We start from the raw sequence: 15908 nt of genomic DNA, 5'->3' as shown, positions 1-15908 counted from the left end.
TTACAAGCATGAATAAAACTAACAAAATGAAACTAAAGACATACAACAGGGTAGCAACATTTTCTGTGAATGCCTCTTAAAAGTTCATTATTGTGTGGTCCTAAAAGAGCTAAAGTGGCTATAATTGCCCTTCTACACTACTTGACCTACACTTAATTAGCCGTAGCCCATAAACGTATCTACAGTCTAGAAAAAAATGCCCAGCATTGCAAAACACCCTACAACATTAGTGTATCAGAGATCTATGCTCATATAATAAATCATTTCTCATTGCTACTAAGACTAACAACACTGCAGAGGACAGTAATTGAATTATATAATGACCTCATCTGCAATACTATGTATTCTTAATCTATGAAGTAGCCTTCATGTGAACAAATATTCTTATTCTCATCCTATTCTCCTTTCTCTTTCTCATCTCTTACATCTCCTTTTTCCTCTCTTAACTTCTCATATAATACAACAATCCTTCAATACACACTTTTCTTCTTTTTAGTTTCCTTCACACTTTTACATTCTTTCCTAATCTGGAGCCATACAATGTCATTTCATTATATTGTTAATAGAGCTTTTCTATTTCCTACCTGCATATTTGAAGTGGTCCCCTCTGCAAAACTCCTTGGCATCACCATAGACGAACACCTCAAATTTGATCTTCATATACAACATAACATAAAGAAAACCCACCAAAAGCTAGGTATGCTATATAGGAACAATCACTTCCTGTCAAACTCCACTAGGCATACCCTGGCAACATCCTTCCTCCTACCTTCCCTTCTATATGGAGCCCCTCTCCTAACCAACTTGTCTGCTACCAACACCTCTAAGCTCGAAGCTTGCTATAATAAGATCTCTAAATTTGCCACCAAATCCAAAGCATCAAGTCACCACTGCCACAGCCTTCATTCACTGAACTGGCTAGAACTCCCTAATCACCTAGACTATCTACAACTAACCACTGCTCACAAACTAATATTCTCTCCTAATAAATGCCCAGCCTTAAAGGACATCCTTCCTCCATACATCCCCAACAGACCACTGAGATCCGAAAACCAAAACCTAATCTCCATTAGTAAACTGAAACGACCAGCTGGCCAGCTTTTACTCTCCTTCTCACTAGGTAAAAATGGAACTCTCTGCCTACTTCACTTAGGACTATACCCAACACTGAATCCTTCAAACCTCAACTTTTTCTTCACTTATCCTCCAAATGGAAATGCTCCTGCTTTCACCCCACTTAAATTCCATAGCGACTCCTACTCCTACTCCACTATACTCTCATACTTATTCTAATTTCTCAAAATAACTACAACTAACCGACTTAAAGTGACTGTAAGCATATAAATATTGAAAAAAAAAAAAAATGCCATCAAGTTCTCTTCAACTCTCAAATGTAGTAACCCTACTTGTTTTTACAAACTATATTGTATGTATTTTTTATTTGTAATCTTTATTTGCATTCTACAACCTATATTGTATTATACTGTTCTTGGAGCTTTTCTCCCCGGGCCTCCACTGAAAATGGGCACTTCATGGCCCAGTGGACTTCCCCGGTAATCAAACTGAAATAAATAAATATTTATGCATGTTAAGTAACATTTTCTAATCCTCAGGTATTTTTCCAGTGCCTTTTCCTTGTGTCTAGTTGTATCCCCGGTTTGTCACCACTGTATAAATAACATTTCACTATAACATATACTCACACCTGCAATGAATAAATGCATATTTCTGTGATTTTCTTATGTGTACTTGTATTCTGTTGCTCTGCCAAGGTTGTATAAATAACATGTTGTTGTTATATGTAATCATATCATTAGCTTATACTACAAATGCATGGAAAAAAGTAACCCTTTGTGGAACTCTTCTCCCTGGAACCCCATTGAAAATGGGCTTTGTGTCCTTTTGGACCTCCTAGGTAAACAAAAACAAATACATGCAAATATAACAAAATAGGACTTAAAACAGCACTTCAGCTATGAAGTTTAATACTAATCAGACAGTATAGTTAAATCTAAAAAAATTAATTCTGAGTAATAGGAAATGTTTATAATATATATCCTCAAAGAACTATAGTATTAAGGTTTTGCAGAAAAAAAATTTTCAGAACACATTTCTTCCATAACAAAAAAATGAGTAGGAGCAGTTCTATGAAGCTTTATCAGAAGATTTTGGATACCTTTATTGCATTTCCAAATTTTAACTCACCTGGGCCATATGAATTAACATTCAGTTTCTTTAAGGCATTTAAATGTTGTATGCACAAAGCAACTTAGAATGTTTACAATATAGCCTTTGTAAATGGGACATTTCAAACCAGGTTAACACAGCAGTTTGGTTATATTTTTCATAGAACGTGGAAAAATAAATTGCTATCGGTAAGTTAAAGACCTGCTTTTCTAATACATGTTGATTTATAGCATTATCTACAGTTTTGGTTAACACTTAATCCAGAAAGTAAGTTCTTAATTGTAGCCTTTAAAATCTAAGCTTTGTATCCTAATAAATGTGAAAGGGATAATGTTACTTAATGAGAATGTTGTGATGACTGGGGTCTTCTCAGGTCAGAATTGTATGTTATGATGCTGACCATGCTCACCTATGATTTAACCAAACTGCTAAATATTGGTACGAATAGTCACGCAGGACAGACATAAGATTTTTTTTAAGTAATGTCCTGCATTTTTCATGCATTTTTAATAATCAGTTCATTCCAGGTAGCTCCGGTGTAATTGAATTATTATTAAAACTTTTCTCTACTGATAACCTTTCTACCAATGCAATTATTATAATTTTATTTTTTTTATAAAATTTATTACTCTATATATTCTTCATCGTAGAGCAATACTGTTTGTCTGTCAGAGTTTAAATCTGTTTATATCACTGGTATACCAATTCTTCTTCAGCAAGATTTTTAAGGGATGTAGCCCTCCTCTTAAAACAATATTTGCAAACTCAGCTGTGAGCTGACAGTTAAATGTTTAGCTGGGATTTCTACACGTTTCCTTTGGGAAAAGACTGGTTATAACACCACGTGTATCATAGCAGTAACTGGAGCCTTGTTTATTCCTACATTAGGTCAGAATTTATTAATGCAAACAATTTCACTGCACACAGAAATAATTACTTATTGTAACTTCACATTTTTTTTGTTAATAAAGCTCCCCTGTACCACTTTATTCATATGTGTGATAACCCTAACCTTACACATTACATTACTAAAATCCCCTTCCCTAACAGTACCACTGCACAAAACAAAATGACATAGAATAAACACACCAAACATGCAAAAAATTAAACCTAGCCCCTTGCCTAATCCTTACTCTAACCCTAACCTGTGAATACTCACACATACACTCTATCCACTATAACCTTTTCTATCAAACATTCATTTTCCTGCTCACTCTTATTTACATACATTATAGAAATTAGCGTTTGATCATTTGTGCAATCAGTCATTTAAAAATGCAGTCATTTCACATTCAGTCATTTTTACACCTACAAAAAATCTCAGTCAAATGAGTTTTAGATATTTTGATGTGCAGCTAAATATCCATGTATATATAGATAGATATTTATATCTATCTATGCACAAACACACACACACACACACACACACACACACACACACACACACACACACACGTCTATATAAATATATATATATATATATATATATATATATATATATATATATATATACACAAGTTTATCATAGGCAATCAAATGAGTGTAAAGTCATGTCTTTGGTAGACACCATTTGATTAGCTGAAACATATAGTGTACAGGGGTGTAAGATCAACAATCCCTAGATAGGGGAATTTTCCCTTTATCTGGAGACTGAGTGTTGTCAGAGTGAGTATATAAAATTAGTATGTAGTGTGAGGGATGATGAGTGGTCTTGCCTCCATGCAAAAATGCTTGCTTTTGGTTTAGTCCACTTCAGGATAATCCCTGGAGCATACACAGAGCATGTCTACATCCATATCTCTAGATAGATAGATAGATAGATAGATAGATAGATAGATATATGCATATGTATATATATATATATATATATATATGTATATATATATATATATATATATACACATACATATACAAATCCTCAAATAAACTAAACTATTAACTATACCCTTTAAAAGTGCAACAGATATGAATGGTATTTACCTTGTTTGCGTATTGCATATTGCTAAATCAGAAAAGTTCAGATATTGAACCTAAACTTCTTGACTACAACACACTGAAACTCACCTCACTGAAAGAACCACATAAACATAAGGTTTTGTAAGAAGCAAGTCCCAATGCACTCCTGTATCCCCTGCTACCAACTACAAGATTGCATTACAGGGGAAAAGGGCAAATTCCGCAATTTATGCTGTTCTATGATCTCACACAAAAACAGCTGGTAGTATTCAATACTATCAATGTTAATGACGTCTACCAGGTTTGTTTTCTGTTGAAGGTAGTTTTATCCAAGAAACATTACCATTGATAGATATGTATATCAATATCTATATTATACATATATATATATATATATATTATGTGTGTGTGTGTGTATAGATCTTCTAATCACCGGAAACATACTTCTTCAAAGATTAGAATGAAAGTGCACTTTAATGAAACTCAGTTAACCGACTCACATCAGTTAACTGAATTATGCTGCAGTGGGAATAAGAAAATATATCCTTTTCCTCACTGTATTGCATTCTCGGAGTTAGTATATATAAGTAGTGGGGGTGTGAGGGTGCAGCCTCCCACATGGGGGTGCAGAGGAGCTTGCCCCCTTGCAAAATCATATTCTGGTTTGCCAGACACACTTCTTGTAATTTGATATACTAACTCTGAGATCTCACCACAGTGGGGAAAAGGATATATTTCCTTATTCCCACTGTAGTGTGATTCAGTTAACATGTGACCCAGTTAACTGAGTTTCACGAAAGTGCACTTTCGGTTAAGTGCACTTTCATGAAACTGGGTCTCTACATTCTAATCTTTGAAGAAGTGTGTTTTTGGTGATCAGAAGTAGACTCATATATCTATATATTTATATTTATATATATATATATATATATATATATATATATATATATATATATATATATTAATATTTAAATACAATATTGCCTTCCATTAACTAGTGTGTCTTAAAAAGTTTATTCAGTCATTTGCTGATATCTGAAATTCTATCTTTCCATTCTAAAAGTATCTTTCTAAAATTATTATTGCTTGAAGACTGTGCTTGCCATATTATTTTTAATAATATCAATTATTATGAAATTTTAAGTTGTCATACAAACTGATCAAATTAATATACACGAAATGCATGTTTTTAATTTTTTTTACATGTTGTATCTGTTAGCAAACAAGATAAATACCATTGATATCTGTTGTACTTTTAAAGGGTATAGTTAATAGTTTAGTTTATTTCAGGAATTAATTTGCCCCTTTTGCTCCTTGTAGTATAATTTAATTATTTGCTGTGTTTTGATGACTAATGATGTATTATAAGGAATGCGTTTATAATGCTGGTATAATCATAGCTGCTGCTATAGCAAATACATTTCTTTACAATGAACTTTCTTTAAATGAAAGTGTTATTATACTTGAATGAGAGCAGGGAGCATCTTAAACATCTATCAAATATTTGCAGACTCATCTGTTATGTCTATTCTGGATGTTTAGCATGTAAAATATTTAATTTGGTAACATGTTACCCTGCAAATACTGCCACTCATCCTATGGAGGTAGCAAACTGTGAAAAGATGGTGGCACAACAGTGCAGTAGACAGCATCACTGCCTCACACTGTTCATTTTCCCACTTTGATTCCTGGCATGAGTACAGGCTATATTTAGACCCTATACTTCCTCCACTTGTCACTTTAGGTGTCCAGTATATGTCCTACATACATTCCATTTGGTTGAAATGTTAGACTTTCAAGCTAATAATTAATAGGAGTGCTGTTTATGTGTGGGTGTGTGCAAGTGACTTATAAAGGATTGTCGTCCTGCTCTTGACTGGTTTCATGCCTCATATCCATAAACATAAATAATTTAAAGTGAACACTAAAAAATGAATGAGTGAATGAATGAATGAATGAATGAATGAATGAATGAATGAATGAATGAATACATGAATGAGACTACATGAAAGTCATACTGCACCTTAAGGACCTACTGAAATTAAATAGGAGGACACAGCTTAAGCTTTGATTAAATAGTGAAGGGACTCGGATAACCTCCCTTCAAAAGTATAACGTTTAATGAAAACATAACACGCTAAAAGTCAGTGCAGACTATTTAACTAGAAATATAACTAAAAAGTAATTTTTATGGCACAGAGGGATTGAACACTGTCTGAGACCTAGGAGACCTAGATTCAGTTAGCAAACCTAGTCAATAAGGATTCTGACAATGATGGGAAGGAAATGAATATAATTCTGCTGGTCCACCTGTCCTAGAAGAAAATAAACATGTTTCCAGCTAGACCTACAGCCCATTCAATAGACAAGATACTGCAGCCCTATTTTAATTATAGTAAATTAACTGGCAGATAATCGCCATACAAGCTTTGCATCAACTTCATAGTGCACTGGGCATGAGGCAAGGTATGTGAGATTAGCATAGGGAACAAATGTGAATGTTTCCCGATGGACATACTCACCTCTGCTCAAATCTCACCATAGTAGCAAATATGAGTATGATCAGTGAGCCAAAAAAAGAACAATTTAACTGGGTGAGAAAAGGGTTTGGTGGTCAGGACAGGGGGTGCCAAAACATAAAAAAAACTACTTAATATTTTAAAACAATTGGCAATACTGAATGCTTGCTAGGAAGAAAAATTCTTATACATGACATGGCAATCCTTATAATCTGAGATACTCATAAATATACGCCATCATAAGAAATGTTACTGAAAAATATTGAATACAGTTAAAATAGAGATAAAGACATTTCGAACCTTGTTTTATAACATAAGATATGAAGATCATAGCATTCACTTAAAAGTATACTAATAAGTCTATGCATCCATGATGAAGTGTTCAACTTATTTAAAAAAAAATTAAAGATACTCTTGCTGTCTCCTATTTTGAAGTCTACTATGCTATTCCCTTTGAAATTTTCAGAGATAAATCAGTTTTGGCAAGATCCATAAACAAAGAATGAGAAATTAAAAAACAAAAAATGACAGAAGCAGAATCCTTTATATGTCAGATAATATTTGTTTTCATGCAGGGATCAGAAGAATAATAATATAATTTCCAGCAGTAATTATGTAGCATATTTTCTACATATCTCTTGGAGCAAAACTTTTGTTTTTATGTCTTCTTTCTTAACATTTACCATTCCATTTTATTTTGATCTCTTTTTCTATACATAAAAGAAAAATAGTTTGATGCATACATACATTTATAAATACACCAAAAATTGGGAACACTAAACTGCTAAAGGTTCCACACATTCAACAGTTGAATATGGTCTGTTTTTTTGTGGGTTTTTTTTTTTTTTTTTTGTTGCTGTTTTTTTTTTAATTTCCCAAGCATATCCATGTCTTGTAAAAAAAAAAAAACTCAAGCATTTGTTGTTGCATTCATCCAAAATAAGTAGACCAATTAATTATACTTCTCCATCATTCATTCCATCAGTCAATAGGCAATTCAACAGAGTGAAGGCTGCCCATATATATATATATATATATATATATATATATATATATATATATATATATATATATATATATATATATATATATATATATATATATATATATATATATATATATATATATATATATATATATATATATATATATATATATGTATACACACACACACACACACACACACACACACACACACACACACACACACACACACACATATATATATATATATATATATATATATATATATGTATGGGGAATTGATTTTGATCAATTCTCCCCCTTTGGTTAACATCTGTTTAGTCGACAAATACTTAGCTACACAGATGTTTGACAGGTATGTGAGATCACACAATTCTGTGTGTAGGAATATGCCCTTTCCTGAGATTGTGTGATTTTAGAATTAGTATATATAATTTGCAGGGGGGCTTGCCCTCCTGCAAAAAATTATGTTAAGGCACACAGTTATCAGGGTAGAAAATGATTACCTTTTCTGTAAGATTGTGTGATCTCAGAGTTAGTATATATATAACTAGCGGGGGTGTGAGGGGTGCAGGAGGAGGATGCTTGTTCTCTTGTAAAAAACAAAGTTTATGGCTATTTTTGATAATTTGTTTTGGATGCAATGAGATTTTTGCTCAGTGCATGTGCAGTAGCGTGTCAGAATTTGCAAAGTAAACCTTCTGTGTTTGGGTTACTTTTTTTTTTATCACTAGACATACACACACACACACACACACACACACACACACACACACACACACACACACACACACACACACATGCCCGCGTGCACACATATGAGTATGTCATCATGCATCAAGTACTCACAATAGCGAGCAATTAAAGAACAATCATTTTAGATCTAAGCTAAAATGATCAAAAACAACAAAAATTAAAACTAATTGTTTGTGCAGGTGGTAAGCCCACTTGAATCCCCCACACCCTCTGCTAATTATAAATACCACTCTTAGATCACACAACAGGAGAGTGAGGGCAAATTCTATTACCTTGCTGCACCATGATACCACAGGAAAGGTTGCTTGCAAAAACCGCTTTCAAAACAACATTCACCCATATAAGCACATCCTGAAAAAACATTATGAGCATTCCTTGTTTCAGACTCCATACACACACACACACACACACACACACACACACACACACACACACACACACACACACACACATATTTATATCTGTGCCTTCTGTGTGGAGTCTGCAAGTCTTCCCTGTGGTCGCGTGGATTTCCTCCGGGTGCTCCACTTTCCTCCCACATCCCAAAGACATGCTGTAGGTAGATTGGACACTCTAAATTGGCCCTAGTCATGAGTGTGTGCATGTGTGTGCCTTCTGTGGAAGGTTAGGTGCCAGGCTGGCAACTCGACACTGTAAAACATCACTGCCAGTCATGAGCGGACAGGTGATCCGCTGTGGCGACCCCTAACCAGGAAAAGCCGAAAGAAGAAAAAGATCTATATATATATTATATATATGGGTTCCCTTTGGACTCTCAAAATATTGAAATGTTGAATTTCAGTATCTCGAGACCAAATTGTCGAATCTGTAGTTGTGCGAATCTGTAGAATATCCAACCCGGAAATGTCAAACCCGCAGTACTGATGGCATGTTTGGTAAGTGTTATGTTTCTTAAGGGTTTTGGGGAGGGTTTGTGTGTTTGTGAGTGTGTTGGGGAGTTTTAGGTGTGGGTTAGGGTAGGTAGGTAAGTGTGTGAGTGTGTCAGTGTTGAGAGTGGTGGTGTTTGTATGTATGTGATGTGTGTATGTGCAAGGGGGGTATAGAATGTGTGGTGGTGGGTTTTCTGTCTTTCGGTGTTTAGTGTGACCTCAAAGTTAGTATATATAGATAGCAGGGGTGTGGGGGCACAGCACCCCACATGAGGGGTGCAGGGGGACTTGCCCCCCTGCTTATATGAAGGGTAAGTGTGTGTGTTTGTTTTGTTGAGCCTGTGTGTATTGTTTTACATTGTTGTAGTGTCGGGAGGTAGGTGCACTTTTGTTTGTATGTGTGGTGTAGTGTTTTGCTGACATTTGCAGTTTTGAATTTTGCGGTTTTGGTTTCAGATTTGTGAGTTTTTGACTTTATATTCTCGAGATACTGAAATTCGATATTTCAATATTTCGAGATTATAAAGTGAATATATATATATATATATATATATATATATATATATATATATATATATATATATATATTATAGAGACAGAGATAAATATATATCTGGGAGTCTTTCACTCTGTTCATAGGTTCATAGGTTCATAGGTTGGTACTAGGCAATCAGCCCTAGGGCCTATACAAGCCTAGCCATAACAATTCCCTGGCTATTTCTTCCCACATTATTTACTTTCCTGGACCCCTGTCTAGCAGGGTGACTGACGTGATCCCTGGTGTGAATTTCCTTTCTCCCATCCAATCATTAAGGTTCCTCTTGAAAAGGTCCAAAGAGGCACTCTGCTTGACATGTATGGGCAATCTATTCCAGAGTCTGGGGAGTCTCTGGGTCAGGAACCTATCCCTCCAGCATGTTTTGTTTATTGTGATGACAAGGTTTAGATCCCTGGAGCGTGTAGCTCTGAGGGATTGGGATTTCTTTAAGTGTAGCATGTCCAACAGCTCTGGGTTTGACATGGCCTTGTATGTTAAGCAGAGATCGCCTCTGAGTAGACGATATGCGACAGAGTACAGCTGGAGTTTTTTAAGGCGGTCAGCGTAGGGCATCTGCTTTAGGCCTGTGATTCTTTTAGTGAGGTATTTCTGAGGCCTTTCCAGTTGTTGCAGATGTCTTGAGAGGTACATACCAAATGGGGCGTTGTATTCTATAATGGGTCTAATGAGGGATGAGTACAGTGGGACAATGACCTCCTTTTTTCTGGTTGAAAAGCCCTTTGTGATGAGGTGTGCCACATAGAAGGATTTCAAATTGTCAAATTGGCTGTTGATCAGTGTAATGAATGACTGGAAAATATTGTCAATTGTTCCATTAGGAGGTAAAGCAATTAGCCTCATGTACCTATTTCAGGCTCTGCCTGGTTGTGAGGAGACATACCAAAACAAAAGGAAAAAATGCATCTGCAGAACAAATCATAGGATTGTTTAATCTCGAAATATAAATTTACCATTGAGCAATATGAAGATAAAATAAAGTTAACATTGGTAAACTGGAAGAATAATCTCTAAAAAATTCATAACCTTCACAATCTTTGGTGGGTGCTTTAAGTCATAAATTAGATTTTGCAAGAGTTAATTGTACATTAATTGGACAAAATGTGTTCATGCTGACAATCAGCTGAGAGGCAGAGCACAGAGATCTAGCTAGCTGATACCAGGCCAAAAGATCTCACAGATGTGGAAGACCCAAGCTATGTACAGCAAGACAAACTGACATAAGAATTATAAAGATAAGCTTCTGTTTTATAGGCAGCCAGTGCAAACTGAAGAGGACTGTTGTGATATCATGGCACCAAGACACTTCAGTGACGAAAAGGGCTGACGAGTTTTGTTTTAGTTCCAGCAGTCAAGTTCTGTTTCAATAAACCCAGGAAGAGAACACTGCAGTAACCCACCCAAGAAAACACAAGTTTATGTATCACTATACAGAGATCACAGGGTGGGATAAGATGTGTATTGAGGGCAGTTTTCCTAAGATGGAAAAAAGGATTTGACAGCTGCATACATCCAGCCCTCCAAGGTCAGTTTTTCTGTTAAAATATCACCTCTAGATACCTCACCCTTGACAACAACTGTAGTTTATCCCTACAGTATCTAGTATCTGGAGCCTGGCAGGGAAGAATCCCTTAGTGTAGCATGATGTGTCATTGCCACAATCTTAGACCTGTTAAATTTAAGCTGACTGCTGACCATCTAGTCATGGATGCTTTCCAAATCTCCTGCAAGACAGTTGAGAGCTGACTGATTCCTGAGAAAACAAGGGGTCAGCATTATAACAATTGTATTTTAATCCTCTTGAATAAATAGTATCTCCCAAAGGCATCATAATATAAAGTGAATAGGGGTGATCCCACAATGGAACCTGACAGTTTACCACATTTGATAAAGTATGGAGAAATTAATTCACTTCTAATACAAATTTTCTGGGTGTATCCAGAGAGGTGGAAACAAACCAGTCTAAAATTGCACCACAAATACTCCAGTAGTTTTCTAAATGTATAAGAAGTATATAGTGATCCATGGTATCAAATGGAGCGATGAAACTGAGCAAGACCAAAATACAGTAGCAAAGCTGACTCCTTGCAATAAGGAGATTTTATTTATTTATTTATTTTTACATTTGTTAACCAAGTTAATCTGACTGGGCCCAGAGACCCCTTTTTCGGTGGAGACCTAAGGAGAAAAGCTCCAAGAAAGTAATTAAAAAATAAGAAAACAACTATCAATTCAAGCTGTAAGATACTTAACAGTACAAAAATAGAGATAAATATACAATATGAATATTTACAAGGCAAAAATACAATATTATGAGAATGCAGTAGCAATATGTTTGAGAAATTTGGTTACCATTAAGTTATTTGCAAGGAATGTAGCAATGCCTAAAATAAAAAAAAATTCAGAGTAACATCATGACATAGTACAACAAAGTTGCATTTAATAGCATAGGTACGAACTGCAGACAGAGTAATACACATAGGCAGTTTAGGTAGATACCAGGCAGATATGTTAATCGAGAGAAGAAAAATTAATTAGGTGATTTCCTGACAAGTACATATCCATGCATGCTGTGACTTAATTTTTAGTTGCTTTTTGAATTTGCCACTTTTGGTAGTGGAGCAAAGGGACAATGGAAGTTTGTTCCATGAGTAAGCAATTGAATGACTGTAAAGTATTTTTCCAATATTTTTGTTTGGCTTGGTCACCTGCAGAAGGTTTTGTTGTGTGCTTCTGAGGTCACGATTGGGTGTGTAGGGTGTAATTATGGATGTAAAGCTAGGGCAGGAGTTGGGGCTATTTAGGATGCTGTGTGCAATTTGTAGTTGTGATATTTGAAGCATGCTGGGGAGCTCAGGCCATCTTAAGCTTTTCAGGGATATACAGTGATGGGATTTGTAGTTATTACTGGCTGTTAATCTGGCTATCTTGTCACAGGTGGTCCCTAGTTTGGTTAAGAGATTAATTTGGAGGTTAGTAAATGTGGGAGCAGCATACAGCAGGGATGGTGGAATAAATGTTTGAGCCACTATAGGTCTAGATTTGTTAGGTATATATTTGTTGTTGCAGTATATGAATTGAGGTTTTTTGAAAAGAAAAGGGGAAGCTTGATCTTTCTGGGGTTGAGAAGCAGGTTGTTTTCAATAAGCCATTATTCTACTAGGTGCAGAGATTGCTGAGTGGCAGTGTGGAGATTTTGCATATTGTCAGAGGTGTTAATAATTGTGGAATTGTCTGCATACTGTATTAATGTAGAGTGGGGGCAGGAGACATGGAGGTAATTTGTAAGTATATTAAAAAGCAGAGGGCCCAGGATAGGTCCATGGAGAACCCCAGTCTTAACTGGATGGAAAGGGGAAAGGATGTTTGCAATCTGATGCAGTGATATCTGTTTGAAATGTAGCTATTAAACCAGGAGGTAGTGGAGGTAGACAGTTGTAGGTTCTAAAGTTTATTTAGGAAGATGGGATGGGAAACGGTATCAAATGCTTTGGACAGATCGAGGAATAGAGCTGATACAAGTTTATTATCTTCTTTGGCTTGGGCAATGTTGTGTGTGAAAGATAGGTGGGCAGTGGTAGTACTGTGCAATGGACAGAAACTGTGCTGTGTGGGTGTAATTAAGTTTGGCTGTAAGAGGTGGTTTAATATTTGTCTTATGTATACATTTTTCCAGTATCTTGGATAAGGGGGATAATATGCAATAGGCCTGTAATTTGAGGGTTCTGTAGAATCTCCTCTGTTGTGGAGGGGTAGTATGAAGAATGTTTTCCAGATAACTGGTACTGTATTTTCTTGGATGGATCTGTTGATAAGTACAGATACAGGGTATGCTACGGATTCGCCTGCATGTTTGAGAAATAATGGAGGGAGTTTGTCACTTGATGGGGAACAGGGTTTGAGTTTGTTAAGAAGTGATCTGATGAAGGAATTTGCACTGGGTGCTAAGGAGAACAAGGGAAGAGATGAGATGGGAAGTGGAGTCTTAATATCAAGAGTTTTTGGTTTAGTTAGCTTTTCTATTGTTTAGATGAAAAAGTTGTTAAGTAGGGTTGCAGTTTCATTAGGTTTGTTAGGGAAGGGGTATGGTAAAGAGGGGTTCCCTGGAGATAGTAATTTGTTTATTGACTGCCAGAATTTCTACGGGTTGGAATGTGAGTTGTTCAGAGATTTTTGTTAAATTTTTTTTTTTGTCTAGTAGGACCTGCTTTTTTGTTTGTTTGCGAAGCTGTTTATTTAAGTTCAGGTGAAACGTGGAGGTTTTTTTCCCATGCTCTCCAAGCACTGTCTCTCTTGTTCATAAGTGATTGAATTGCCTGGTTTAGCCATGGTGCATAATTACATTTTAGCCTAATTTTTCTACTGGGAGCCAGGATGTTAAGGGTTTCTAGGAATATATGGTTGAAGCTTTGGACAGCCTCATTAAGGGGTAATGTGTGCAGGAATGACCAGTTTGAGCAATCTCTGTAATATGTATAGCTCTAATGCCAGACTGGAAAGGATCAGTGATACTGATGTTATTATTTTTCAGATATGGATCCAGCTGAAGATATAGTACTTTTTTATAATCTATCCAACAAATGGAAGTTTAGAGATTACCCTGTAATTAAAAATTCTGACCATAAAGGAGTGAGTTTTATACCACAAGAAAATAAGCTGAAATGGATAAAAGGTAAAAAGTAAAATCTAGGATCAAAATAAGCAGGAGCATGTGGTTATCGGCATATCTACTACTGACCATCAATGTCAGCAGAAGGATCTCTACTTGGTCTATTTTTTTAAGGATTCATCTAGCTGTATTATGAGGAGTTACAGAGGTACTAGTAAATAAATAAAACACCTGATTCTAGAATCAGATGAAGTACACTATTCAGTGGATCTTCTAGGGCATGGTATTAAATTGCAGGAAATGTGAAAGTGATTATGTTTGAAATTTAAAGATGTGGTGACTCCAGCTTCAAGATTAAATTAGTTTTCATTTCAATATTTTATGCAGGAAACATTTAATTCACATACATTTTATATCTGCTGCATTATTAGTATTTTTCAGGAATAATTCTGGTAAAATAAAGCCTGTGAGCCCTCCTGTAAATGGCTCAGGCCTATAACTCTGTATTGGCATCATTATAAAGGTATTTCAGGTTTTGGTAAAAAATAATGTAGGGCCGTTAAATAAAATTGTTTGCTAGTCAGCAAAAAGTGCTGTGTGGTTGCTGTCTTTGATGAATGTCTGAGTATTCAGGAATAAACAAAAATTTTAATTGTATTTTAGTATGTTAAACATTTCAGCATCATTATTATTAGTGACAAGGGTAAATGGCACTTACCTTATTTAAGTCAACTCATGCTTGTTTTAACTGTAGCGATCCTGGCAATTTTATAGCTGGCTGTAAGTTTATAGTACAAATTCATCATGGGGAGCAAAACAGTGAAAAAAGAAGTTGCTTAAATTATATGTATACTCTTAAGGGATAGGTCAACCTTAAGGTAAATGCCCTAAAGAGGTGAATTTAGACTACATATAGCTTACCACAGACATATTAAAATGAGAAAGCGAATGAGGAGAAAACTGGGATGAAAAAAAGCAAGAGAAAAAATGGAAGCATTATGGCATGAAGGAGAGACAGCACAAGAAGGATGAACCAAAGGAAAAGGACAGTGAAACTATGAGGAAAAACTATATTAACAGGCAGTAGGGGAAAGAATACATGACAAAGTATTTATTCTGTTAATCATGTGTGAAGAAAGAGAGAAAAGAAGCAGCTAAAGATTAAAAAAAATAATAAAAAGCATCCGAGAAAATGAAATAATGAAGAAGTTAGTATTGGAAGAGGATGCTAAATGTAAATAGGAGATTGCAGACCACAAACACATTTCATAACTCAGCAGACCAACATTCTGTATGGTAGCAAATTTGTTTGGTTACAAGACTACGGAGTAACACAAAAGACAGGACAGAAACAGCAAGTAATTTGTACCTATCACTGCACAGCCATGGGAAAAATAAACAATAAATTATTGGAATACACCTCTCTCTGTCTGTCTCTATACATATATATA

Source organism: Protopterus annectens, chromosome 6.part1 (genome assembly GCF_019279795.1).
Source record: "Protopterus annectens isolate FY-2018-M chromosome 6.part1, PAN1.0, whole genome shotgun sequence".
Lineage (NCBI taxonomy): Eukaryota > Metazoa > Chordata > Ceratodontiformes > Protopteridae > Protopterus > Protopterus annectens.
This window is presented reverse-complemented; position numbering follows the sequence as displayed.